This window comes from Carassius gibelio, chromosome B3 (assembly GCF_023724105.1).
Source record: "Carassius gibelio isolate Cgi1373 ecotype wild population from Czech Republic chromosome B3, carGib1.2-hapl.c, whole genome shotgun sequence".
Classification (NCBI taxonomy): domain Eukaryota; kingdom Metazoa; phylum Chordata; class Actinopteri; order Cypriniformes; family Cyprinidae; genus Carassius; species Carassius gibelio.
Window position 1 is genome coordinate 36,272,976 of NC_068398.1, and position 26,465 is coordinate 36,299,440.

At 35.4% G+C, this 26,465-nt stretch overlaps 1 long non-coding RNA gene across 1 annotated transcript in view; it reads right to left on the bottom strand.

Annotated features, from left to right (window-relative positions):
• The window catches only part of LOC127953483 (uncharacterized), a 64,061-nt gene extending 52,022 nt beyond the window's left edge, over positions 1 to 12,039 (bottom strand). The window contains exon 1 of the long non-coding RNA XR_008153235.1: positions 11,510 to 12,039. This is a non-coding gene — a long non-coding RNA (uncharacterized LOC127953483). The remainder of the gene's footprint in view (positions 1 to 11,509) is intronic.
• Positions 12,040 to 26,465: the final 14,426 nt, after the last annotated feature.

Sequence of the window (26,465 nt, forward strand, 5' to 3'; positions counted from 1 at the left end):
CCAAAAGCCCCCACAACTTTGACGAAAAATTTGAATACTAAACCCTAAATAGCCAACTTCCTGTTGGGCGGAGCCTATGATATGCAATACAAAAGTTGTTTGGATTGATGAGATTTATATGTGTACCGAGTTTCATTCGTCTACGAGCAAGAATATATGATATATGGCCCTCCATATTCCAGGGGGCGCTGTAGAGCCCCTGTGCCACGCCCGTGTATCAGTCTCTGCCCGGCCCTAATGGCCGCAGGTTCCAATCTGTGTGCCAATTTTCAAGACTTTTTAAGCACGTTAAGGGCCCCAAAAGCCCCCGAGACGTTGGAAAAAAAATAAATAAATAATAATAATAATAATAATAATAATAATAATAAAAAATAATCCTAAGGAAAACAATAGGCCTCTCGCCCTTTGGGCTTGAGCCCTAATAATCCTAAGGAAAACAATAGGCCTCTCGCCCTTTGGGCTTGAGCCCTAATAATAATAAACGGAGCAATTCCAAGAGGGTCCTCACACCATCGGTGCTCGGGCCCTAAATATAGCTGCAAGCAGCGATGGCGGGCTCAAGCCACCAATGCCATCACCACCCCGGTGGCATCAGGTAAACTGTGCCCAGCGGGCACATGCATTCACAATATCCCTCTGGCAGTGAGGTTTTAAAGGATAGAGGGGAGCGTAGAGGGGAGCGTGCATTTGCAGTGGCTGGGCCACGACTCTGGAATACCCTGCCTTTAGAGATCAGACTGGCCCCTTCCTTGTCTATTTTTAAATCTTTGCTAAAAACTTTTTTATTTTCCTTAGTGTACTGACTACTGTGTTATGCTACATTTTGAAATGGGTGGTTTTAAATTTTTTGTCTGGTCTATTTTTATGTATGTGTAATATTCTTGCTCTTATGTTAAAGCACTTTGGTCAGCCAGGAGGCTGTTGTAAATGCGCTATACAAATAAATTGAACTTGAACTAGAACTTGAACTTGATATGGCAGTTAAAGGGTTAATCCGAATCATCTAGACTTTAAAATCACATTCACAGAACAATATATATATATATATATATATATATATAAATAACTTTAGTAACACTTTACAATAAGATTTCATTTATAAACATTATGTTAACATGAACAATATTTATATAACATTCATTCATGTCAGTTAATATTCCAAACTTAAACATTAAAACATTGTTTTATTGTGATTTTTTTCCAAGCACATTTTACCAATTCCAAACCATATCAATCTTAATAACTACCATTATTTTTTATTTAATCATTTATGAGTGCTATACAATAGTCCAGGAAAGCTGGAAGAGAAAAACAGGTCAAGAAGAACTGACAAAAGAATTGCAAAAGAATTAGGAATTAATGTGAAGATTAATTTTTAGTCAATTCTGCAAGACAGACTTTCAGGAAAGGAGGTGGAATAAAAATGAGCTCCTAAATCTTAATCCCAGATTCTGGAAGATATACTCCTCAAACCATCGGACAAGAGAAGGTGGTGCTGGTCCTTCACGAGTCACTCTAATCTGTTCATTAAGCCTATATATAAAGTCTTAATATATAGTATTTCACAATACTTCATGGTATTCTAATTAAATAATTTTTTGGAATCTTAGATCTCTCAGAACCTGACACATTGTAATTCTGAGACTCCAGGAAAGTGGCAGTTCTGTAAAATGTTGGCGCTGGAGACTAAATGCTCACTGATAGTTTCACACCTAATTCACTTAAAACACACACAAACACACACACACAGTGACAGAGGGACAGAGTGACATCAGATGTATGTTTTTTAATTTTCTGTCATCCATATAATGTTGTATAGTCATGAAACTATGCATATTTCCTCAGAATGACTTGTCTTCTATGTGTACATTTTTTTGAAGTGTTTAGAAGCTGCACTTTTTTTACTGGTTCCTTTTTTACTATTATTTCAAAAAATCACCACGACAAAACCATTCAAGCTATCCAAAATTCATTCACACCTGTTCTGTAAGATTAATTCTTTAAACAGTGGTAAAAGAGGATGTGGTGCTGAACCTTCAAGAGTCACTTAAAACGTATCTGTCCATAAAGCCTATTAAGAATTATTCTTAATATACAGTTCACAATACTTCAGCTTGTTATTCTAATTAAGTGAGGGTCATTTTATCAGTAAAATTCCTAAAATACATATTATTTTATTTGAAAGATTTCTATAAATTATTTAAATCATACTCGTTTCTCCAATAATTATTTAAAAGTAATCCTATAGCTCCCTCTGGTGGCCATTATAGGTACTAAGAATTGCAAGCTTGATTTATAAGTTATGATAGTTTTAATTTTATGCTGGCTCTTGAAAATGATAAAGCTATGAAACTTACTGTGCTTCCTTCAAATGAGGACTTCTACTTATATAAAAAATTATGAAGAGTTAGAATGAAAAATTTTAAAGATATAGTAAAATAACTATTGTATTTTTTATGTTACTTTAATAAATCTCTATGGCAACACCATTTAAGCTATCCTAAACCCATTCACAATTTAACATCTCAGTATATTGGCATCATGTTGAAAAAGGAGTATGGAGTAGTATGAGGAGGAGTATGAATTCATTTACAGGCTGATTTTATCATAAATCCACAATAAAATTTCTGAGTTCTGTATCAATCTGTGTTGTTGTTTGTTTATTTTTATCTTTTATTTTTCATAGGAAGATAACTGACCCTTTACTCTCCTTTTTAATAAATGTGCTTATAAACCAAGGACAAGCTATTTATAGCTGTATTTATAAACTGCTTACTACTGACTATTAATATTGGGACAAGGCTTTATAAAGCATGAACTGACTATTTACTAATGAGTGCAGTTATTATAAAGTGTTATCAATGCATTTGCTAATGTTAACAAATTAGACATTATTTTACAGTGTTATCAAATCCTTAAATGACTCATAAGCATTTGTGAAAGTTCTGCTTGCATTACAGCTTAGTATTGATCTGTGAGCTGAACAGATTTACTGTTACATCTATGAGATTATGTAAATTCAAATAAATATAATGTCACAGGATGTCATAGGTCAGTATCAAATGAGTTTGAAATTATTATTTGCAGCACAAATAAGTTTTTTTTAGGATTTTTAAAAATCCCTAAAACTGTCAGAAAAAGGTTAAGGCCTAAGCTATTTCTATGTGAGTGGCTAAATTTATTTTTGTTTTTATAATTGTAATACACAAACTATGAAATTATACAAAATGTATAAAAAGGTAAATAAATAAATACGCACACATCAAAAAAGCAGCCAAGTCGAATGAGTTTCCTTTTTTATATAGATTAAAATTGAAGACAGAAGCAAGTGGTAAATGTGGTCACTTTAATATTCAAATCCAGTAGATCCAGTTTATGTTCACGTGGCTGTTTTCGTTTATATTCGCCAAGCTATTATGTATTTTGAAATAATCTTGTCCGTGATGTGTTCGTTCGTACGACGAAAGGCAGAATCCTGCAGCTCGAGAGATATATGTTATTCTGCCAGTCGCGCTTTCAAATAGTCTTGCACACTTAAACGGGTCACAAACACCTGCATTTAGCTCTTGTAGTGTTACAATGGGTTTATTGTGTGCATTTGTGGTAATATTTTATTTAAAAAAGCTCTTAAACAAGAATAAATTCGTTTGTTTTGAGCTCGACACTGTACGCGCTGATCGGAGCGGTGATTTCAGATAGGCAGCCACAAATATTTCATTTTCACACAAACAGTTCAAAAACATCTGAATTTAGCTCTTGGTGTGTTCTAATTGGTTGATTGTGTGATATCGCTGTAATAATTTATTTTTAAAAGCTTTAAAACAGGAATAAATTTGTTTTCTCTGAGCTCTTTACTCCAGACGCTCGTGGTCACAGCGGTGATTCATCTCTCCTATTTCTCACGTATCTCTGGCCAGAAATAATTTATCCATGAGCCCTGAACCGGTAATAATCAGATATGTTGGTTTAGCTTGTCAGTGTGAAGTAAATCTAAGTATTTGTTTGTATTTTTAACCGATTTAAAAGTGAAAGTAAAAGTCCGGGAATTGAACCTGTAGGGGCGCTATTTCTCTCAGACAATGGAAGTCTGAAGCACATATACTCAAACAGAGGGACAGAGTGAGATGAGATGTCTGACAGTTTTTTAATTTTCTGTTATCCATACAGTGTTGTAAAGTCGTGAAACTATGCATATTTCCTCAGAATGACTTTTTCATCTGTATGAAAAAATTATTTGACGTGTTTGGAAGCTGCAATTTAAAAATACAATAATGATTCCCTTTGTAAGGTCATTTAAAAAAATCACCACGGCAAAACCATTCAAGCTATCCAAAATCCATTCACAATTTAAGTTCCTATCAGAAATACTGATGTGTGTTCAGAGTTTTGTGAAATTCTAAGTATGTTATTTGCCTCAAAATCACCTGAGAAGTATTCCAGTTTGACATGTTGCCACGCCAACAATTTTTTAGATATCAATATCCCCCTTGCAGATTTATATCGGCTGTGTTTTAACATTATTCTGATGAAGTTTGAAGCAAATCGAGTAATAATAAGATGCTGAATTCAAATCATTTTGAAAATGACACACTTCCTTCTGCCAGTTGGTGGCGCTATAACTTTGACTCCTAATAGTCACATATATGCGATCGACATCATACAACGAATAATCTGATGAAGTTTGATTAAAATCAGGAAATGTATGTGGACGGTATTAGACACTTCCTGTTTCTCATTTCTCGCCATAATTTCAACGCCTCGCCACGAGCAAACCGTTCGAGATATCAAAAATCCCCTGGCAATTTTTCATCCCCAGTGTCTTGAGATCATGTTGACCGAGTTTGGCGGCAATCGAGAAAAAATCCTATGACAAGTATTTCAAATTCCAGAGCATGCGCTTTTTACATAACTCTAAATAGCTGACTTCCTGTTGGGTGGAGCCTATGACATGCATTACGAAAGTTGTTCGGCACGATGAGATCTATATGTGTACTGAGTTTCATATGAATATGTGCAAGTATGTGTGAGCTATACATCAACATTTTTGACTGTGTTCCAGGGGGCGCCGTAGAGCCCCTGTGCCACACCCGGGTCCCAGCCTCTGCAGGCTCCTAAAGGCCACAGATTCCAAAGTGTGCGCAAATTTTCAAGAGTTTTTGAGTATGTTAAGGACCCCAAAAGCCCCCACAACTTTGACGAAAAATTTGAATACTAAACCCTAAATAGCCAACTTCCTGTTGGGCGGAGCCTATGATATGCAATACAAAAGTTGTTTGGATTGATGAGATTTATATGTGTACCGAGTTTCATACGTCTACGAGCAAGAATGTATGATATATGGGCCTCCATATTCCAGGGGGCGCTGTAGAGCCCCTGTGCCACACCCGTGTATCAGTCTCTGCCCGGCCCTAATGGCCGCAGGTTCCAATCTGTGTGCCAATTTTCAAGACTTTTTAAGCATGTTAAGGGCCCCAAAAGCCCCCGAGACGTTGGAAAAAAAAAATAATAATAATAAATATAGCTGCAAGCAGCGATGGCGGGCTCAAGCCACCAATGCCATCACCACCCCGGTGGCATCAGGTAAACTGTGCCCAGCGGGCACATGCATTCACAATATCCCTCTGGCAGTGAGGTTTTAAAGGATTGAGGGGAGCGTAGAGGGGAGCGTGCATTTGCAGTGGCTGGGCCACGACTCTGGAATACCCTGCCTTTAGAGATCAGACTGGCCCCTTCCTTGTCTATTTTTAAATCTTTGCTAAAAACTTTTTTATTTTCCTTAGTGTACTGACTACTGTGTTATGCTACATTTTGAAATGGGTGGTTTTAAATTTTTTGTCTGGTCTATTTTTATGTATGTGTAATATTCTTGCTCTTATGTTAAAGCACTTTGGTAAGCCAGGAGGCTGTTGTAAATGCGCTATACAAATAAATTGAACTTGAACTAGAACTTGAACTTGATATGGCAGTTAAAGGGTTAATCCGAATCATCTAGACTTTAAAATCACATTCACAGAACAATATATATATATATATATATATATATATATATATATATATATATATATATATAACTTTAGTAACACTTTACAATAAGATTTCATTTATAAACATTATGTTAACATGAACAATATTTATATAGCATTCATTCATGTCAGTTAATATTCCAAACTTAAACATTAAAACATTGTTTTATTGTGATTTTTTTCCAAGCACATTTTACCAATTCCAAACCATATCAATCTTAATAACTACCATTATTTTTTATTTAATCATTTATGAGTGCTATACAATAGTCCAGGAAAGCTGGAAGAGAAAAACAGGTCAAGAAGAACTGACAAAAGAATTGCAAAAGAATTAGGAATTAATGTGAAGATTAATTTTTAGTCAATTCTGCAAGACAGACTTTCAGGAAAGGAGGTGGAATAAAAATGAGCTCCTAAATCTTAATCCCGGATTCTGGAAGATATATTCCTCAAACCATCAAACAAGAGGAGGTGGTGCTGGTCCTTCACGAGTCAGTCTAATCTGTTCATTAAGCCTATATATAAAGTCTTAATATATATTATTTCACAATAATTCATGGTATTCTAATTAAATATTTTTTGGGAATCTTAGATCTCTCAGAACCTGACACATTGTAATTCTGAGACTCCAGGAAAGTGGCAGTTCTGTAAAATGTTGGCGCTGGAGACTAAATGCTCACTGATAGTTTCACACCTAATTCACTTAAAACACACACAAACACACACACACACAGTGACAGAGGGACAGAGTGACATCAGATGTATGTTTTTTAATTTTCTGTCATCCATATAATGTTGTATAGTCATGAAACTATGCATATTTCCTCAGAATGACTTGTCTTCTATGTGTACATTTTTTTGAAGTGTTTAGAAGCTGCACTTTTTTTTACTGGTTCCTTTTTTACTATTATTTCAAAAAATCACCACGACAAAACCATTCAAGCTATCCAAAATTCATTCACACCTGTTCTGTAAGATTAATTATTTAAACAGTGGTAAAAGAGGATGTGGGGCTGAACCTTCAAGAGTCACTCAAAACGTATCTGTCCATAAAGCCTATTAAGAATTATTCTTAATATACAGTTCACAATACTTCAGCTTGTTATTCTAATTAAGTGAGGGTCATTTTATCAGTAAAATTCCTAAAATACATATTATTTTATTTGAAAGATTTCTATAAATTATTTAAATCATACTCGTTTCTCCAATAATTATTTAAAAGTAATCCTATAGCTCCCTCTGGTGGCCATTATAGGTACTAAGAATTGCAAGCTTGATTTATAAGTTATGATAGTTTTAATTTTATGCTGGCTCTTGAAAATGATAAAGCTATGAAACTTACTGTGCTTCCTTCAAATGAGGACTTCTACTTATATAAAAAATTATGAAGAGTTAGAAAGAAAAATTTTAAAGATATAGTAAAATATCTATTGTATTTTTTATGATACTTTAATAAATCTCTATGGCAACACCATTTAAGCTATCCTAAACCCATTCACAATTTAACATCTCAGTATATTGGCATCATGTTGAAAAAGGAGTATGGAGTAGTATGAGGAGGAGTATGAATTCATTTACAGGCTGATTTTATCATAAATCCACAATAAAATTTCTGAGTTCTGTATCAATCTGTGTTGTTGTTTGTTTATTTTTATCTTTTATTTTTCATAGGAAGATAACTGACCCTTTACTCTCCTTTTTAATAAATGTGCTTATAAACCAAGGACAAGCTATTTATAGCTGTATTTATAAACTGCTTACTACTGACTATTAATATTGGGACAAGGCTTTATAAAGCATGAACTGACTATTTACTAATGAGTGCAGTTATTATAAAGTGTTATCAATGCATTTGCTAATGTTAACAAATTAGACATTATTTTACAGTGTTATCAAATCCTTAAATGACTCATAAGCATTTGTGAAAGTTCTGCTTGCATTACAGCTTAGTATTGATCTGTGAGCTGAACAGATTTACTGTTACATCTATGAGATTATGTAAATTCAAATAAATATAATGTCACAGGATGTCATAGGTCAGTATCAAATGAGTTTGAAATTATTATTTGCAGCACAAATAAGTTTTTTTTAGGATTTTTAAAAATCCCTAAAACTGTCAGAAAAAGGTTAAGGCCTAAGCTATTTCTATGTGAGTGGCTAAATTTATTTTTGTTTTTATAATTGTAATACACAAACTATGAAATTATACAAAATGTATAAAAAGGTAAATAAATAAATACGCACACATCAAAAAAGCAGCCAAGTCGAATGAGTTTCCTTTTTTATATAGATTAAAATTGAAGACAGAAGCAAGTGGTAAATGTGGTCACTTTAATATTCAAATCCAGTAGATCCAGTTTATGTTCACGTGGCTGTTTTCGTTTATATTCGCCAAGCTATTATGTATTTTGAAATAATCTTGTCCGTGATGTGTTCGTTCGTACGACGAAAGACAGAATCCTGCAGCTCGAGAGATATATGTTATTCTGCCAGTCGCGCTTTCAAATAGTCTTGCACACTTAAACGGGTCACAAACACCTGCATTTAGCTCTTGTAGTGTTACAATGGGTTTATTGTGTGCATTTGTGGTAATATTTTATTTAAAAAAGCTCTTAAACAAGAATAAATTCGTTTGTTTTGAGCGCGACACTGTACGCGCTGATCGGAGGCGGTGATTTCAGATAGGCAGCCACAAATATTTCATTTTCACACAAACAGTTCAAAAACATCTGAATTTAGCTCTTGGTGTGTTCTAATTGGTTGATTGTGTGATATCGCTGTAATAATTTATTTTTAAAAGCTTTAAAACAGGAATAAATTCGTTTTCTCTGAGCTCTTTACTCCAGACGCTCGTGATCACAGCGGTGATTCATCTCTCCTATTTCTCACGTATCTCTGGCCAGAAATAATTTATCCATGAGCCCTGAACCGGTAATAATCAGATATGTTGGTTTAGCTTGTCAGTGTGAAGTAAATCTAAGTATTTGTTTGTATTTTTAACCGATTTAAAAGTGAAAGTAAAAGTCCGGGAATTGAACCTGTAGGGGCGCTATTTCTCTCAGACAATGGAAGTCTGAAGCACATACACTCAAACAGAGGGACAGAGTGAGATGAGATGTCTGACAGTTTTTTAATTTTCTGTTATCCATACAGTGTTGTAAAGTCGTGAAACTATGCATATTTCCTCAGAATGACTTTTTCATCTGTATGAAAAAATTCTTTGACGTGTTTGGAAGCTGCAATTTAAAAATACAATAATGATTCCCTTTGTAAGGTCATTTAAAAAAATCACCACGGCAAAACCATTCAAGCTATCCAAAATCCATTCACAATTTAAGTTCCTATCAGAAATACTGATGTGTGTTCAGAGTTTTGTGAAATTCTAAGTATGTTATTTGCCTCAAAATCACCTGAGAAGTATTCCAGTTTGACATGTTGCCACGGCAACAATTTTTTAGATATCAATATCCCCCTTGCAGATTTATATCAGCTGTGTTTTAACATTATTCTGATGAAGTTTGAAGCAAATCGAGTAATAATAAGATGCTGAATTAAAATCATTTTGAAAATGACACACTTCCTACTGCCAGTTGGTGGCGCTATAACTTTGACTCCTAATAGTCACATATATGCGATCGACATTATACAACGAATAATCTGATGAAGTTTGATTAAAATCAGGAAATGTATGTGGATGGTATTAGACACTTCCTGTTTCTCAATTCTCGCCATAAATTCAACGCCTCGCTACGAGCAAACCGTTCGAGATATCAAAAATCCCCTGGCAATTTTTCATCCCCAATGTCTTGAGATCATGTTGACCGAGTTTGGTGTCAATCGGCAAAAAACCCTATGACAAGTATTTCAAATTCCAGAGCATGCGCTTTTTACATAACTCTAAATAGCTGACTTCCTGTTGGGCGGAGCCTATGACATGCAATACGAAAGTTGTTCAGCACGATGAGATCTATATGTGTACTGAGTTTGATATTAATATGTGCAAGTATGTGTTAGCTATGCATCAACATTTCTGACTGTGATCCAGGGGGCGCCGTAGAGCCCCTGTGCCACGCCCGGGTCCCAGCCTCTGCAGGCTCCTAAAGGCCACAGATTCCAAAGTGTGCGCAAATTTTCAAGAGTTTTTGAGTATGTTAAGGACCCCAAAAGCCCCCACAACTTTGACGAAAAATATGAATACTAAACCCTAAATATCCAACTTCCTGTTGGGCGGAGCCTATGACATGCAGTACGAAAGTTGTTTGGTTTGATGAGATCTACATGTGTACCGAGTTTCGTGCGTCTACGTGCAAGTATGTATGATATATGGCCCTCAGTATTCCAGGGGGCGCTGTAGAGCCCCTGTTCCACGCCCGTGTATCAGTCTCTGCCCGGCCCTAATGGCCGCAGGTTCCAATGTGTGTGCCAATTTTCAAGACTTTTTAAGCATGTTAAGGGCCCCAAAAGCCCCCGAAACCTTGAAGAAAAATAATAATAAATATAGCTGCAAGCAGCGATGGCGGGCTCAAGCCGTCAGTGCAACGCCACCCCAGTGGCATCGGGAAAACTGTGCCCAGCGGGCATAAGCATTTACTGTAACCATCTGGCAATCCAGTTTTAAGGGATATGGCAGTTAAAGGGTTAATCCGACCCATCTAGACTTTGAAATCACATACACAGAACAATATATATAACTTTAGTAACACTTTATTTTAATATATATAAAAAATGTATAAGGTGTGCATTGTAGCTGACACCTAAATTAACACTTTACAATTGTTTTTTGACTGCAGGTGTTTCTGCTCAAATGATATTGAGCTTCAAATTTGCTTTTGAGTCCATGTGAAAAAGTAGCATAATTTACATATGACTTACAATTTGTTTTAATAAACATCCAACATTCAATTTAATTGTGCATTATAGCTGTCACCTAGATGAACAATTACAGTTGTTTTTATGACTGTAAGTCATTCTCTTCAAATGCTACTGACGTTAGAAAAGTGTATAACAATATCACATGTAACTTTAGAAACGGTCCCTAAATTTGAGACTCTCGAATGTCCAATGTCAAGCCAAATTTATGCCCGTTTTTTTTTTTTTTTACTTTCTTTAGTTTTCTTTTCTCTGTGCCTGATTGCTTATGTCCTTTACCCGGGCTGATGTCCATCCAAAATTCAGCCGCAAACATGAGGTGCGAGTGATCGCGAGCGCGGATGGGAGAATGGTGCATGTTTTTTTTGTTTTTTTTTGCAACTGGGATGGTGTCCCCTCTGGAAGTTGGTGCCCTATGAAGACTGCATACTCTGCATATAGGGAGTCGCGGTACTATCTGGAAGATATATTCCTCAGGAGGGGATGCTAGTCCTTCAAGAATCACTCAAAATATTCTGTTCATAAAGCCAATATAAATAATTAATATATAGTATTTCACAATACATCATGCTATTCTAATTAAGTCATTTTTGGGGATCTTTTACATCTCTCAGAACCTGACACATTGTAATTCTGAGACTCCAGGAAAGTTGCAGTTCTGGAAAATGGTGGCACTGTAGACTAAATGCTCCATGATAGTGTCACACCTAATTCTTCACTTTAATTCTTTTGCAGTTTAGGTGTTTCTGTTCTTCTCCACCTGTTTTTTTTTTCTTTCTGACCCTTCTGACCCAGTAAGCATTTTGCTGTCCAGTGGTCATGTTTTTACTTTGTAATTACTGTAGTGATCTAATTTTTAATATTTCTCATGAGGATCTAATAATTTAGTTTTTTTTCAGTGAAATGTCTTTTTTTGGCTCATTTTATCAGTAAAGGAAAAGTGCCTTTATAGTTATTTTTTTCTCTTCCAGTCTTCATGGTCAACTACGTATATATCACACTCGTTGCCTTCTCTAGTGCAGCTCAACCAATTCACATCCCATTCGTCAATATTTGTGATATCAATTTTTTTGTTGTAGTTTTAAAAAAGTGATTTTTGTATAATTGCGCATGTGTATATAATTAAACATAACCACAGCACCACCAAGTGGACAAAACCTTTACCATCCCCAAAATGTCTCCTACTAATATATATATATATATATATATATATATATATATATATATATATATATATATATATATATATATATATATATAATTGCATACGTATATATTTAATTTTTTTAAGTGTATATATATATATATATATATATATATATATATATATATATATATATATATATAATTCAAGTGTACAGATTACTTTTATTGCATATTGAAATAAATATTTCTGAGTTCTGTATCAATCTGTGTTGTTGTTTGTTTATTTTAATTTTTCTTAGGAAGATAACTGACCCTTTCCTTTGTAATAGATGTGCTTATGGACCAAGAACAAGCTATTTATAGCTGTATTTATAAACTGCTTAGTATTGACTATTAATGTTAAGACAATGCTTTATAAAGCATAAACTGACTATTTACTAATGAGTGCAGTTATTATAAAGTGTTACCAATGCATTTACTAATGTTAACAAATTAGACATTATTTTACAGTGTTATCAATCCTTAAATGATTTATAAGTGTTTTGTAATTATTATTGACTTATAAGCATTTGTGAAAGTTCTGCTTGCATTACAGCTTAGTCTTGATCTGTGAGCTGAACAGATTTACTGTTACATCCATGAGATTATGTAAATTCAAATAAATATGATGTCACAGGATGTCATAGGTCAGTATCAAATGAGTTTGAAGTGGCTACATTTATTTATGTTTTTATAATTATTATACATAAACTATGAAATTATACAAAATGTATAAAAAAGTAAATAAATAAATACGCACACACATTTTAAAAAAAGCAGCCAAGATGAATGAGTTTCCTTTTTTATATGTAGATTAAAATTGAAGACAGAAGCAGCTGGTATATGCGGTCACTTAATATTCAAATCCAGTAGATCCACTTCAGATTTATTTCTCAACAGTTTATGTCTACGTGGCTGTTTTCGTTTATATTCGCCAAGCTATTATGTATTTTGAAATAATCTTGTCCATGATGTGTTCATTCTTACGACGAAAGGCAGAATCCTGCAGCTCGAGAGATATATGTTATTCTGCCAGTCGCGCTTTCAAATAGTCTTTCACACTTAAACGGGTCACAAACACCTGCATTTAGGACGTGTTGTGTTATAATGGGTGTATTGTGTGCATTTATGACAATATTTTATTTGAAAAAGCTCTTAAACAAGAATAAATTCGTTTGTTTTGAACTTGTGACACTGTGTGCGCTGATCGGAGCAGTGATTTCAGATAGGCAGCCGCGAATATTTCATTTTCACACAAACAGTTCAAAAACATCTGAATGTAGCTCCTGGTGTGTTCTAATTGGTGAATTGTGTAATATCGCTTTAATATTTTAATTTTAAAAGCTATAAAACAAGAATAAACTCGTTTTTTCTGAGCTCATCATTCCACACGCTCCTGCTCAGAGCGTGATTCATCTCTCGTGTTTCTCACGTATCACTGACCACACATCAATTATTAATGAGCCCTGACCTGGTAATAATCATATATGTTGGTTTAGCTTGTCAGTGTGAATTAAATCTAAGTATTTATTTGTATTTTAACCGATTTAAAAATGAAACTAAAAGAGAGTCTCCTCCCTTTCAGTCGAATTTCCCTTTCAGGAATTGCACCTGTAGGGGCGCATTTTCTCTCAGACAATGTAAGTCTCAGCACATAATACTCAAACAGATGGACAGAGTGAGATGAGATGTCTGACAGTTTTTTAATTTTCTGTTATCCATACAGTGTTGTAAAGTCGTGAAACTATCCATATTTACTCAGAATGACTTTTTTTCTGTATGAAAAAAGGTTTTGAAGTGTTTGGAATTTAAAAATGCAGGACAATTAATAATTCCATTTTTACTGTCATTTAAAAAAATCACCACGACAAAACCGTTCAAGCTATCCAAAATCCTTTGGCAATTTAAGTTGTTTAAAATGTTTTGGCATCATGTAGACAAAGTTTGGTGTGTATAGTCTTACTCTCCTCTGAGCAGTATGCATTAATTCATAGCTAAATGTAAAAAAAAATCCACATTCAAATCAAAATAGCTGACTTCCTGTTGATCGTAGCTGATGACTGTGAATTAGAAAGTTGTCCGTCTTGATAAGAACAATTTTTGTACCGAGTTTGGTGTCTGTAGCTAAAACTAACCCCCCACTTTTGACAAAAGGTGGCGCTATAGAGTGCCTCTTCCACGCCCTCTTATGAACTTTTGCCAGTGTCTAGTTATCATAAATACTGATATGTGTTCTGAATTTCATGAAATTCTAAGTATGTTATATGCCTTAAAATCACCTGAGAAATATTCAAGTTTGACATGTTGCCACAGCAACAATATTTTTAGATATCAATATCCCCCTAGCAGATTAATATAGGCTGTGTTTTAACATTATTCTGATGAAGTTTGAAGCAAATCGAGTAAAAATAAGATGCTGAATACAAAGCATTTTGAAAATGACACACTTCCTGCTGCCAGTTGGTGGCGCTATAACTTTGACTCCTAATAGTCACATATATGCGATCGACATCATACAAAGAATAATCTGATGAAGTTTGATTAAAATCAGGAAATGTATGTGGATGGTATTAGACACTTCCTGTTTCTCATTTCTCGCCATAATTTCAACGCCTCGCCACGAGCAAACCGTTTGAGATATCAAAAATCCCCTGGCAATTTTTCATCCCCAGTGTCTTGAGATCATGTTGACCGAGTTTGGCGGCAATCGAGTAAAAAACCTATGACAAGTATTTCAAATTCCAGAGCATGCGCTTTTTACATAACTCTAAATAGCTGACTTCCTGTTGGGCGGAGCCTATGACATGCAATACGCAAGTTGTTCGGAACGATGAGATCTATATGTGTACTGAGTTTCATATTAATACGTGCAAGTATGTGTGAGCTATACATCAACATTTATGACTGTGTTCCAGGGGGCGCTGTAGAGCCCCTGTGCCACGCCCGTGTCCCAGCCTCTGCAGGCTCCTAAAGGCCACAGATTCCAAATTGTGCGCAAACTTTCAAGAGTTTTTGAGTATGTTAAGGACCCCAAAAGCCCCCACAACTTTGACGACAAATATGAATAATAAACCCCAAATAGCCAACTTCCTGTTGGGCGGAGCCTATGATATGCAATACGAAAGTTGTTTGTATTGATGAGTTCTATATGTGTACCGAGTTTCGTACGTCTACGTGCAAGTATGTATGATATATGGCCCTCCATATTCCAGGGGGCGCTGTAGAGCCCCTGTGCCACGCCCGTGTATCATTCTCTGCCCGGCCCTAATGGCCGCAGGTTCCAATGTGTGTGCCAATTTTCAAGACTTTTTAAGCATGTTAAGGGCCCCAAAAGCCCCCGAAACCTTGAAGAAAAATAATAATAATAAATAATAAATATAGCTGCAAGCAGCGATGGCGGGCTCAAGCCACCAATGCCATCGCCACCCCGGTGGCATCAGGTAAACTGTGCCCAGCGGGCACATGCATTCACAATATCCCTCTGGCAGTGAGGTTTTAAAGGATATGGCAGTTAAAGGGTTAATCCGAATCATCAAGACTTTAAAATCACATTCACAGAACAATATATATAACTTTAGTGACACTTTACAATAATATTTCATTTCTAAACATTATGTTAACATGAACAATATTTATATAGCATTCATTCATGTCAGTTAATATTCCAAACTTAAACATTAAAACATTGTTTTATTGTGATTTTTTTCCAAGCACATTTTACCAATTCCAAACCATATCAATCTTAATAACTACCATTATTTTTTATTTAATCATTTATGAGTGCTATACAATAGTCCAGGAAAGCTGGAAGAGAAAAACTCCTTATTTTCATGTGTGCAGAATTATTGGGCATGTTTTCTTTTACAGATGAAATGCGCTAAAAAAGAGTTTTAACTCTGTAAAGCCTGTGAGAAATATCAAACACAAATGCAATACAGAAATTGATAAGTTAAGACTTGGCCATTGTACAAAAAATGCTGACTGGGTCATGAGGTCAGAAAAGAAGAAGAAAAAAACAGGTCAAGAAGAACTGACAAAAAGAATTGCAAAATAATTAGGAATTAATGTGAAGATTAATTTTTAGTCAATTCTGCAAGACAGGAGGTGGAATAAAAAAGAGCTCCTAAATCTTAATCCCGGATTCTGGAAGATATCTTCCTCAAACCATCGAACAAGAGGAGGTGGTGCTGGTCCTTCACGAGTCACTCTAATCTGTTCATAAAGCCTATATATAAAGTCTTAATATATAGTATTTCACAATACTTCATGGTATTCTAATTAAATCATTTTTTGGAATCTTAGATTTCTCAGAACCTGACACAGAGTAATTCTGAGACTCCAGGAAAGTGGCAGTTCTGTAAAATGTTGGCACTGGAGACTAAATGCTCCCTGATAGTTTCACACCTAATTCACTTAACACACACACACACACACACACAAACACACACACACACACACACACACACATTACCCACAGTGACAGAGGGACAGAGTTACATCAGATGTTTGATAGTTTTTTAATTTTCTATCATCCATATAGTGTTGTATAGTCATGAAACTATGCATATTTCCTCAGAATGACTTGTCTTCTATGTGTACATTTTTTTGAAGTGTTTAGAAGCTGCACTTTAAAAAAATAAAAAGACATTTACTGGTTACTTTTTTACTGTTATTTCAATAAATCACCAAGACAAAACCATTCAAGCTATCCAAAATTCATTCGCACCTGTTCTGTAAGATAAATTCTTTAAACAGTGGTAAAAGAGGATGTGGGGCTGAACCTTCAAGAGTCACTCAAAACTTATCTGTCCATAAAGCCTATAAAGAATTATTTCTTAATATACAGTTCACAATACTTCAGCTTGTTATTCTAATTAAGTGAGGGTCATTTTATCAGTAAATACATAAAATTCATATTATTTTTCTTTGAAAGATTTCTATAAATGATTTAAATTATACTCGTTTCTACAATAATTATTTAAAAGTAATCCTATAGCTCCATCTGGTGGCCATTATTGGTACTAAGAATTGCAAGCTTGATTTATAAGTTATGATCAGTGTTGGGTATAGTTACTTTGGAAAGTAGTTAGTTAAGTTACAACGTTACCATCAATTAAAAGTAATCAGTTATGATACAGCGTTACCTATTCATAAAAGTAATGCGTTAGAGTACTCATGCGTTACCAAAAATTAAAAGCCGTTTGCAGTGGCTCACACACGACAGACACAGCCCCCGGCCCCTTTAAATGCACCTAGAAGTCGTGACTCCCGACAACGAATAAATAACGTCATTCATCCGACTAAATTAACACTTCAGGATAACAATAACAGGAAAGACAGTCAGCAATAGGCTATTCCACATGGCGTTTTATTTATTTATTATCACAGAACATATTATTAATCAAAATTCGCACCTACCCAGCCCGGGTAGCCTAGGCTACTGTATATTATGAGCACTACAAGATAACTCCTGATATTTCTTTAACTTTAAATAATGCAGTTATCAAAGTACAAGTATGCTTACTTGTAAACACAACCTTAAACAGGCTTGCAGATTTAAATCCATTTAGAAATGATGAACAACCAGCCAGCCAACGATCTAACAGAAATTAACAGCTGCCTGTCAAACAAAAATGATAACAAACCGAATTAAATCCTTCACTGCCACACAGACAAATGACAAATCGCTTAATAGCCGAACTAATTATTATTAAAGTGTCACTCACAGTCACAAGCCTATATTCGCTTTAACACAGTCCTCTTACATTTACTCTTCAAAGTAGTGATTAAAACGTAGCAGAAGCAGATTTTCGAAACGTTTGTCCGACAGTCGATTTCTTTTTCGTTGACAAATTGAAAATAATGTGCGTACTTCCATAAACCAAACGCTGTCCTCTCTGCTATCTTGCCGGGAGTTCGAAACCCCCCCCCCCCACACACACACAGGGTCAGGCGCAGGGCACAGACGCATCACAGCCATTGACTTTACGATCACAGAGCTTCGGCTCCGCTGATACATCCGCAGGTGGCACAGTAGACCTAGGCAAAAAGCAGGCTGCAGTCGGGATTTTCCTTTCCTTAAAATAACGGACTACTTTTTTTAAAAAATAACAAAGTTACTGATTACTTACGCACGAAACTAACGCGTTAAGTTACAAATTTCAGGAAAAAAGTAATTAGAGTACTCTAACGCGTTACTTTGTAACGCGTTACCCACAACACTGGTTATGATAATTTTAATTTTATGCTGGCTCTTGAAAATGATAAAGCTATGAAACTTACTGTGCTTCCTTCAAATGATGACTTCTACATATATAAAAAATTATGAAGAGTTGAAATTAAAAATTTTAAAGATATCGTAAAATAACTATTGTATTTTTTTATGTTACTTTAATAAATCGCTATGGCCACACCATTTAAGGTATGCTAAACCCATTCGCAATTTAACATCTTCAGTATATTAGCATCATGTTGAAAAAGTTTGGTGTGAACTACTTATGTCTTCTCGGAGGAGTATGAATTCATTTTTACATGCTGATTTTATCATAAATCCACAATAAAATTTCTGAGTTCTGTATCAATCTGTGTTGTTGTTTGTTTATTTTTATTTTTTTTATTTTTCATAGGAAGATAACTGAAAAGATTACTCTCCTTTTTAATAAATGTGCTTATAAACCAAGAACAAGCTATTTATAGCTGTATTTATAAACTGCTTACTACTGACTATTAATATTGGGACAAGGCTTTATAAAGCATAAACTGACTATTTACTAATGAGTGCAGTTATTATAAAGTGTTACCAATGCATTTACTAATGTTAACAAATTAGACATTATTTTACAGTGTTATTAAATCCTTTAATGACTTATAAGCATTTGTGATAGAAGCTTAGTCTTGATCTGTGAACTGAACAGTTTTACTGTTACATCCATGAGATTTTAAAAATGTAGATACATGTCATGTCACAGGATGGAATAGGTCAGTATCAAATGAGTTGAAATTATTATTTGCAGCACAAATAAGTATTTTTAGAATTTTGTTTTTAATTCCTGAAACTGTCAGAAAAGGATAAGGCCTAAGAGATTTCTTAAGCTGTAATGAAAACAGCAATGTTAGCAACAGCAACAAAAAATAACAATTTAAAATACATTTTTTTTCTGGTGATTAAAGAGATGATTAAGTCTCTCTCTCTCTCTCTCATTGTGTCTGCCACTCAGCTCATGCCCATCCCCCACTCACACACACACACTCACACACACACATGCACTCAGTCAGCACACATACATTGCTCAAACAGAGGGACAGAGTGAGTTGAGATGTCTGACAGTTTTTTTTTTATTTTCTTTTAATCATACAGTGTTGTAAGGTCATGAAACTATGCATATATCCTCAGAATGATTTGATCTTTGTATGAATTTTATTTTAAGTGTTTGGAAGCTGCAATTTAAAAATACAAGACAATTAATGATTCCCTTTTTACTGTCATTTCAAAAAATCACCACGACAAAACGGTTCAAGCTAACCAAAATCCGTTCGCAATTTAAGTTCCTCAATGTTTTTTCAACATGTAGACAAAGTTTGGTGAGTATAGTGAACATTTCCTCTGAGGAGAATGCATTAAATCAGAGCTCAATTTAAATATTCAAATCAAAATAGCCGACTTCCTGTTGGTCGTAGCTGATGACTGTGAATTAGAAAGTTGTCCGTCTTGATAAGAACAATTTATGTACCAAGTTTGGTGTCTGTAGCTAAAACTAAACCCCCCACTTTTGACAAAAGGTGGTGCTATAGCATGCCTCCTTCACGCCCTTTTAAAAGCTTTTCCCATTGTCTAGCTATCACTAATACTGATATGTGTTTTTAGTTTCATGTAAATCTGAGGTTGGTGTCTGCCTCAAACTCATCATAACAGAACATTCAAGTTTGACACGTTGCCATGGCAACGCCATATCAGATATCGATATCCCCACAACAGATTTACATCGGCCGTGTTTTGTCATTATTCTGATGAAGTTTTAAGTAAATCGAGTAAAAATAAGATGCTGAATTCAAAACATTTTGAAAATGACTCACTTCCTGCTGCCAGTTGGTGGCGCTATAACGTTGACTCTTAATAGTCACATATATACGATCGGTATCATACAACGAACAAACCAATGAAGTTTGATAAAATTCAGGAAATGTATGTGGATGTTATTAGACATTTCCTGTTTCTCATTTCTCGCCATAATTTCCACGCCTCGCTACGGGCAAACCGTTCAAGATATCAAAAATCCCCTCGCAATTTTTCGTCCCCAATGTCTTGAGATCATGTTCACCGAGTTTCGTGGCGAACGGGTTGAAAACCTCAGAGGAGTATTTCAAATTCCAGAGCATGCTTTTTTTAAACAGCCCTGAATAGCTGACTTCCTGTTGGGCGGAGCCTATGACATAAAGTGTGAAAGTTGTTCGGCTCAATGAGATCTATAAGTGTACCGAGTTTCATATAAATACATGCAAGTCTGTGTGAGCTATGGTTCAAGATTTCTGAAGGTGTTCCAGGGGGCGCTGTAGAGTCCCTGTGCCACGCCCGGGTCCCAGCCTCTGCGGCGTCCTGATGGCCGCAGATTCCAACGTGTGTGCCAATTTTCAAGAGTTTTTGAGCATGTTAAGGCCCCTAAAAACCCCCGGAAGGTTAAATAAAAAATAAAAAAAATAATAAGAATAATCCTTAGAAGAACAATAGGGCTCTTCGCCCCTTCGGGCTTGAGCCCTAATAATAATAATAATAATAATAATAATAACAAATAATCCTAAGGAAAACAATAGGGCTCTCGCCCTCCAGGCTTGAGCCCTAATAATAACAAATAATCCTAAGGAAAACAATAGGGCTCTCGAAACCTTGAAGAAAAATAATAATAATAATAACAAATAATCCTAAGGAAAACAATAGGGCTCTCGCCCTCCAGGCTTGAGCCCTAATTAAAGCTGCAAGCAGCGATGAATGGGCCCTCGCACCCGGGCTCACCGGCAGCGAGTGGCTTTAGTTAATAGGTGAACGGTGAGAAATATGCGTTTAAACTCATAAATATAAGTAGAATATATCAATGTTTATTCCATATATGTGCCAATCTTCCTGTTGCCAGCAGGTGGCGCTATCATTATAATGGAATATTGGCCTTCAGATGTGTTCAGGGCAGGACTTTTATCGAACATGTGAGGTTTGGGGAGGATTGGACATTTTATGCCTGAGTTACAACAACATCCTATTTCATGTCGAAACAATGAAATTTGTCAGGCCGCCATGGACACGCCCTTTAACGAAACCTCAAGATCTTCGCAATTTAAGATCGCAAAAGGCTTTAGATTACACTGACCAAGTTTGGTGTTGATCTGAATAAATATCTAGGAGGAGTTCGTTAAAGTACAACCCCTGAAAATGGCCAAAACAACACTAATTTTGCAGAGAATATTCCAAATAACTGACTTCCTGTTGGGATTCGGACTTCGTACCAAGAGACTTTTTCGTAGATATTGGTGTGTTACATATGTGTACCGATTTTTGTACATGTACGTGAAACATAGCTCAAGGCGCACTCCGTTTAAAGTGTATACGCACTCCGTTGAAAGTGTATAGGTGGCGCTATTGAGCCATTTTGCCACACTCGATGGAATATTGGCCTTCAGATCTGTCCAGGCCAGGACCCTTATCACACAAGTGAAGTTTGGGCAAGATCGGACATTTTATGCCTGAGTTATAACATCTTTTATTCCCATGGCGAGACATTGAACTTCATCACGGCGCCATGGACACACCTTTTAACAAAAACTCAAGATCTTCACAACTAAACATCACACAGGTCTTTAGATTAGACTGACCACAAAAAAGACATTGATGTCATAAAATTTCTAGGAGTAGTTTGTCGCAGTGTAAAAAATGTAACTTCCTGTTGCCAATAGGTGGCGCTATGACTATAACTGAATATTGGCATGTAGATCTGTTCAGGTCAAGAGTCTTATCCAACATGTGAAGTTTGGGGCAGATTGGACATTGTATGTCTGAGTTACAGCAACTTCCTTTTTCATGGCGAAACATCGAAATTTGTCAGGCCGCCATGGACCCGCCCTTTAACGAAACCTCAAGTCCTTCGCAATTTATTATCGCAAAGGGCTTTAGATTACACTGACCAAGTTTGGTGTTGATCTGAATAAATCTCTAGGAGGAGTTCGTTAAAGTACAACCCCTGAAAATGGCAAAAACAACAGCAATTTTGAAGGGAAAATTCAAAATAACCGACTTCCTGTTGGGATCCGGATTTCGTACCAAGAGACTTTTTTGTAGGTATTGGAGTGTTACATGTGTGTACCAATTTTTGTACATGTACGTGAAACATAGCTCGAGGCGCACTCCGTTGAAAGTGTATAGGTGGCGCTATAGAGCCATTCTGCCACACCCGGTGGAATATTGGCCTGAAGATCTGTTCAGGCCAGGACTCTTATCACACATGTGAAGTTTGGGGAAGATCGGACATCTTATGCCTGAGTTATAACATCTTTTATTCGCATGGCGAGACATCGAACTTCGTCGCGGCGCCATGAACAAGCCTTTTAACGAAAACTCAAGATCTTCACAACTGAACATCGCACAGGCCTTTAGATTAGACTGACCACAAAAAAGACATTGATGTCATAAAATTTCTAGGAGTAGTTCGTCGCAGCGTAAAATATGTCACTTCCTGTTGCCAATAGGTGGCGCTATGACTATAACTGAATATGGGCATGTCAATCTGTTCAGGTTCGGAGTCTCATCAAACATGTGAAGTTTGGGGCAGATTGGTCATTGTATGTGTGAGTTATAGCAACTTCATTTTTCATGGCGAATCATCGAAATTCGCCAGGCCGCCACGGACACGCCCTTCAACGAAAAGTCAGGATCTTCGCAATTTAACATCGCAAAGGCCTTTAGATTAGGCATACTAAATTTGGTGTTGATTTGAAGAACTCTCTAGGAGGAGTTCGTTAAAATACAACACATGGAAATGACCAAAATTACACAAAATATGCTCATAATATTAAAAATAACCGACTTCCTGTTGGGTTTAGAATTTCGCTCCAAGAGTCTTTTTTGTAGGTATTGGTGTGTTACATATGTGTGCCAATTTTCGTGCATGTACGTGAAACATAGCTGGAAGGCTGTTGATTTTCTTCGTATAGGTGGCACTGTCGAGCCATTTTGCCACACCCTCTTCTGAATCCTATATCAGACGAAAATTTTCACCAGGTTTGACGAGTGTGCAAAGTTTCATGACTTTTTGAGCATGTTAAAGCCCTCAAAAATGCGATTCATTCGGGAGAAGAAGAAGAAGAAGAAGAAGAATAAAAAACAAAGCAGATACAAGAGGGTCCTCGCACCTCGGTGCTCGGGCCCTAATAATAATAATAATAATAATAATAATAATAATAATAATAATAATAATAATAATAATAATAATAATAATAAACGGGGCAATTCCAAGAGGGTCCTCACACCATCGGTGCTCGGGCCCTAAATATAGCTGCAAGCAGCGATGGCGGGCTCAAGCCATCAGTGCAACGCCACCCCGGTGGCATCGGGAAAACTGTGCCCAGCGGGCATAAGCATTTACAGTAACCCTCTGGCAATCAAATTTTAAGGGATATGGCAGTTAAAGGTTTAATCCGACCCATCTAGACTTTGAAATCACATACACAGAACAATATATATAACTTTAGTAACACTTTATTTTAATATATATAAAAAATGTATAAGGTGTCCATCGTAGCTGACACCTAAATGAACACATTACAATTGTTTATGACTGCAAGTCTTTTTCCTCAAATGCTTATTGAGCTTCAAATTTGCGTTTGAGCCCATGTGAAAAAGTAGCATAATTTACATATGACTTACAGTTTGTTTTAATAAATATCAAACATTCAATTTAATTGTGCATTATAGCTGTCACCTAGATGGACAATTACAGTTGTTTTTATGACTGTAAGTCATTCTCTTCAAATGCTAGTGACGTTAGAAAAGTGTATAACAATATCACATGTAACTTTAGAGACGGTCCCTAAATTTGAGACTCTCGAATGTCCAATGTCAAGCCAACTTTATGCCTGTTTATGTTTTGTTTTTTACTTTATTTTTCTTTTTTCTGTGCCGAATTGCTGATGTCCTTTACCCGGGCATAGATGTCCATCCATCAATTACGAACATTCATCCGCAAATGTCCGAGCGGTCGCAAGCGCGCATGGGAGAATGGCGGAAGGTTTTTTTTTTTTTTTTTTTTTCTATGAGCAACTGGGATGGTGCCCACTCTGGGAGTTGGTGCCCTACGAAGACTGCGTATTCTGCATATAGGGAGTGGCGGTACTATCTGGAAGATATATTCCTCAAACGGTCGTACAAGAGGAGGTGATGCTAGTACTTCAAGAATCTTTCAAAACCGTTCTCTCAAAATCTGTTCATAAAGCCTATATATAAAGTCTTAATATAGTATCCCACAATATGTTGTGCTATTCTAATATTATTGCGTTTTTTTATTGACATTGTTATTTGCTTTTATTTTTTCGTTTTAATATTGTTACTGTTGTTACTTGCTGTACGGTGACCTTGAGTGGTTTGAAAGGCGCATTAAATAAAATGTATTATTATTATTATTATTATTATTATTAGCTGTACACTTGATAAAAAACTTAAATATAAACTTATGCAATTGTATATATATATATATAGTGTAAAGTTTTGTTTTATTGCATCTTGAAATAAATGTTTCTGAGTTCTGTGTTTGTTTATTTTTTTTTATTTTTTTTTTTTTTTTAGGAAGATTACAGCCTTTAATCTCCTCAAAATAAATGTGCATATAAACCATGAACAATTTAATTATTTGTTCAGTATTTATAAAAAGCTTACTAATGACTATTAATTTTGGGAGAAGGCTATATAAAGCAGCAACTGTTGATGTTGAGGCCTAAGATATTTCTTAAGCTGTAATGATGAAACAACAACAACAACAACACAAAATTACTAAATTTTTTTCTGCTGGTGATTAAAGAGATGTTAACTCTGATATGTTTCTCTCTCTCTCTCTCAATAATTTATTAGTGTTTTGTAATGATTTTATTGACCTATAATTCTGGTGATTAAAGAGATGATTAAGTCTCCCTCCCTCTCTCTCTCTCTCTCTCTCTCTCTCTCTCTCTCTGACACCAAGCCCATCCCCTCTCCCACACATTCACACAAACTCAGCACACACACTTAACACACACACACTTAACACACAAACACACACACACATATACATGCACACACACACACACACACACATTACCCACAGTGACAGAGTGACATCAGATGTATGATAGTTTTTTAATTTTCTATCATCCATATAGTGTTGTTTAGTCATGAAGCTATGCATATTTCCTCAACATGACTTGTCTTCTATGTGTAATTTTTTTTAAGTGTTTAGAAGCTGCACTTAAAAAAATAATAGACATTTACTGGTTCCTTTTTTACTGTTATTTCAAAAAATCACCATGACAAAACCATTCAAGCTATCCAAAATTCATCCGCACCTGTTCTGTAAGATAAATTCTTTAAACAGTGGTAAAAGAGGATGTGGTGCTGAAACTTCAAGAGTCACTCAAAACCTATCTGTCCATAAAGCCTATAAAGAATTATTCTTAATACACAGAATTTCACAATATTTCAGCATGTTATTCTAATTAAGTGAGGGTCATTTTATCAGTAAAATACATATTATTATTCTTTGAAAGATTTCTATGAATGATTTAAATCATACTGTTTCTACAATAATTATTTAAAAGTAATCATATAGCTCCATCTGGTGGCCATTATTGGTACTAAGAATTGCAAGCTTGATTTATATGTTATGATAGTTTTAATTTTATGCTGGCTCCTGGACATGATAAAGCTATGAAACTTACTGTGCTTCTTCCAAATGATGACTTCTACGTATATAAAAAATTATGAAGAGTTGGAATGAAGAATGTTAAAGATTTAGTAAAATAACTATTGTATTTTTTTATGTTACTTTAATAAATCGGTATGGCCACACCATTTAAGGTATCCTAAACCCATTCACAATTTAACATCTTCAGTATATTGGCATCATGTTGAAAAAGTTTGGTGTGAACTACTTGTGTCTTCTTGGAGTATTAATTCATTTACAGGCTGATTTTAGTATCTGTATCTATCTGTGTTGTTCTGTATCAATCTGTGTTGTTGTTTGTTTATTTATTTATTTATTTTTCATAGGAAGATAACTGACCCTTTACTCTCCTTTTTTATAAATGTGCTTATAAACCAAGATCAAGCTATTTATAGCTGTATTTATAAGCTGCTTACTAATGACTATTTAAGTTGAGACA